The sequence below is a fragment of the Mus caroli genome, unplaced genomic scaffold, assembly GCF_978045245.1.
Source record: "Mus caroli unplaced genomic scaffold, Mus_caroli_1 scaffold_7, whole genome shotgun sequence".
Classification (NCBI taxonomy): domain Eukaryota; kingdom Metazoa; phylum Chordata; class Mammalia; order Rodentia; family Muridae; genus Mus; species Mus caroli.
The window spans coordinates 59,045,752-59,049,794 of NW_028227262.1; the positions used below are offsets into that span (position 1 = coordinate 59,045,752).

The 4,043-nt window shown below is 39.9% G+C and overlaps 1 pseudogene; it reads right to left on the reverse strand.

Moving 5' to 3' along the window:
* Nucleotides 1–617: 617 nt before the first annotated feature.
* On the reverse strand, nt 618–1,608 carry LOC147003901 (vomeronasal type-1 receptor 51-like; annotated as a pseudogene).
* Nucleotides 1,609–4,043: the final 2,435 nt, after the last annotated feature.

Sequence of the window (4,043 nt, forward strand, 5' to 3'; positions counted from 1 at the left end):
CTAGAAAATATTTTTCTCTCATGTCCAGGATATGTATTTTTTCAAGACTCATAGAAACAGGGTTTAAGGAGATATGTTGCTGTTCAAATTACTGTGTGCCTTTTGCACATAGTTCTGTTTTGAAAGCTATGTGTGTAATTCATTTTCTTTCTGGATCATAGAACTACTTATGCCAAGTAATGCTTTTCTAATTTGTCAAAATACATAACAGAAAATTGAAATTTGAAAACATATTGAAGTGTTCACATACTTACAAAGAGTGTGGAATATCTAAGACCAAGATGGGCAAGAACTACCTTACAGGGCTCCCTTAAAGAACCATTGAGTAATAAAATAAAAAATAAAGTAAAATAAAATAAAAAACACACTTATCATATCTTAAAGTGTATTGTTAAATGTTCTGTTACATTTTTACCATCACGTTGTTTAAAATAAATAATTTTGACAGAAAAACAGCTTTATATTTCACATTTGGCAAAGCACATTGACAGCTTGCCAGGACTGACAGTTCTGATGCCAGTCCATTGGCTCTTCTTAAAGGATTTTACTTATGAAAGAATATTCAAACATGTATCATCCTCTCTCATACAGAATATTCAAACATTTATTATCCTCTCTCATACAGACCTCAAACAGTTAACCATATGTTTTTCAGTGCTCATAAACACAAAAGGGCTGACTGTGGCATAGATGTGCACCACAAAGATTTGCATATTTTAAGATGTTGGATCATTCAGGAACATAGTTCTTGAGCAGGAGACAATAGTGTCAATGATGATCATCAGAAAAAAGAAGCTCATGAGTATCAGGAGGGTCTGGGTAGCTCTTTGATTTGGGGATGTTTTGGGGGAAAGGCTGGTAACTTGTAGATGCTGGGTCTTTTTCCTGTGCCTACACAAGAGGGCTACCATGTACCAAGTTGAGAGGACCATGAGACTAGTAAGAAAAACATCCCTGATGGTCAGTAGAGTAGAAAATATGCTTTGCATGACGTAACTCAAGGGTAGAATAGAGCAGGACTGAGTAAGATAAATAAAGTCATTTGTGGTCAAATTGGGGGTGGCAATGATGGATAACAAGATGTGACTGCTAATTAACATATAGAGGACACTCAGTAAAAGAATGGCACATGAGATACGATGGAGAGATTTGCGCTTGAACTTTGCTAAACAGGAGCTTCTGGGACTAAGAATGATGGCCTGGAGGACACTCAACATGCTGGTGGTACAAAGGGAGAGGCCCCTCAAAACTCTGTACAGGTACACAAGAAATTTACATATGGTGTCATCCCAACCCCTCCAAGAAATAAAAATGTCTGTGGCTATGAATGCCATGACCAGTAGCATTAGTAGGTTGATTAGGGACAAGAGACCAATGGGCAGGTCAGTGAGTCTGGGCCTCTGCCCACGAATGAACTTGAGGATGTGGAAGAGAAGAAGGAAGCTGTTGCCTGAGATCCCAATGCCAATTTCAGAGAAAAAGATGTGCCTTAAGTTAGAATGAGTGTGTAGCCTGCTATTCTCATTCATCATATGTGAGAACAGTGGCTGAGGAGAAAAGAACAGAATCTCATTCATAACTCCTTGGCAACTTTGCTCCCCTCATCATATTCCACTGAAGACCTCAACTCCACCTCACACCCTACAGATCATCTCACCTGTCCTAAGCTGAGCCATGGCTGGATCCTGTGTCCTACGGTGGCTGCATCAGTGTGTGAGCTCCTTCAACATTAAATACTGCCTGCATCATAGATTATGTCTTTTCTTATTTAGCCTGTGTGGGTTTTCCTGGAGCAGGAACAGCATCTTGCTTGGTTTTCATCTACAACACCCTCACTGTGAGCAACTTTACAGACAGAGTTTTACTGTGTTGGGTGAGTTTGAATGAGGACAATTCTGTGAAAGAAACCAGACCTTCCCAATGAAAGAGGTCCTGTGGATTGGGTAGGCACTTAGTCTATTTGGGGCTATTTTTACTCTATTTTTTATAAAACCAAATTTCTTAATATATTTTTATAGCAACTGTTGCAAATTGTGATCTGTGAATCCAGATGTTTCACCTTCCACCCACAATCTGCCATTTTAACCAAGTATGACCCAGAATAATCTGAGGCTGAGCTCCAGTCACCTCCTCCTGAACATATACACAGCCATGTGCCTGTGTCAGGTGGACACTAGGTATTCAAGAGCATGCTGTTTACACACCAAACATGGCAGTGTTCCAGCCCAAGATTGTTTCTGCAGATATTCCACCTGCTGGTTCTCCCATGCAGTGCCTCATGTTTGTGCTCTAGAGGAGATAAGGCAATACATAGTTACTGGTCACCTCCATCCCTGCTTGAAACAGAAGATAAAAGATAAATGAATTCCAAAACAGAAGAACACTGGAGTGGAATCCTTTTCAGAGAACTCAGGTGGACAATTCCGTCTTTGAGCAATGCTCTGTAAGTGCGTCTTTTATGCTTTTAGTCATATTCTAGAACTGCCTCCAAGAGAATAGCAAAGTAGGCAAAGGTCTGCAGAAGCTTACTCCATGTCTTCTTTCAGTATATAAGTCAGGGGAAATTGAACTACAATTAAAAGTGTTGGGTTATCCCTTATTACAGAATTAAAATAAAGTGGTTCAACTCAGTCTAGAATGACATGTTCTATAGGATTCTGCATTTCCCTCTTTCCATAATTGAACGTTGATAGTTTTTCAGCTTCCTGATATGCCAACTACAAGCTTATATTCATTAGTGTGCTATATATACTATAAAATTATTACAGATTCTTGATTACACCTTGACTTAGTAAAACACCATGACTAAACCAGTGTTGGGTAGGAAAGTCTTTATTGCATGTTACTGCTAATAATACATTATCCAGGGTAGTTGGTGGAAGAACTTAAGGCAGACACCGATAGGCAGGAACTGATGCACAATCATGGAAGAGTGTTATTTACTGGCTTTTTGCTTCATGGCTTTCCTTGTCTGTATTCTTAAGTATCCACCCAACCAGGGCCTATAATTACACTGAGCTTGGCCCTCTGACATAGATCACCAATCAAGAAAACTCACCACAAATGTGCCCACATATCAATCTGTTGGTGGAATTCTCTGAACTGACATTACCTTTCCTCTTTTTTTTTTTTTTTTTTTTTTTTTTTTTTTTTTAATATTTTTATTACATAATTTCCTCAATTACATTTCCAATACTATCCCAAAAGTCCCCCATAGCGCCCCCCACTTCCCTACCCACCCATTCCCATTCTTTTGGCCCTGGCATTCCCCTATATTGGGGCATATAAAGTTTGCAAGTCCAATGGGCCTCTCTTTCCATTGATGGCCGACTAGGCCATCTTTCGATACATATGCAGCTAGAGACAAGAGCTCCAGGGTTCCGGTTAGTACATCATGTTGTTCCAACAATAGGGTTGCAGATCCCTTTAGCTCCTTGGGTACTTTCTCTAGCTTCTCCATTGGGAGCCCTGTGATACATCCAATAGCTGACTGTGAACATCCACTCCTGTGTTTGCTAGGCCCCGGCATCGTCTCACAAGAGACAGCTATATTTGGGTCCTTTCAGCAAGATCTTGCTAGTGTATGCAATGGTGTCAGCGTTTAGAAGCTGATTATGGGACGGATCCCTGGATACAGCAGTCTCTAAATGGTCCATCCTTTCATCACAGCTACGAACTTTGTCTCTGTAGCTCCTTCCCTGGGTGTTTTGTTCCCAATTCTAAGAAGGTGCACAGTGTCCACACTTTGGTCTTCATTCTTCTTGAGTTTCATGCGTTTAGCAAATTGTATCTTATATCTTGGGTATCCTAAGTTTTGGGCTAATATCCACTTATCAATGAATACATATTGTGTGAGTTCTTTTGTGATTGTGTTACTTCACTCAAGATGATGCCCTCCAGGTCCATCCATTTGGCTAGGAATTTCATAAATTCATTCTTTTTAATAGCTGAGTAGTACTCCATTGTGTAAATGTACCATAATTTCTGTATCCATTCCTCTGTTGAGGGACATCTGGGTTCTTTCCAGCTTCTGGCTATTATAA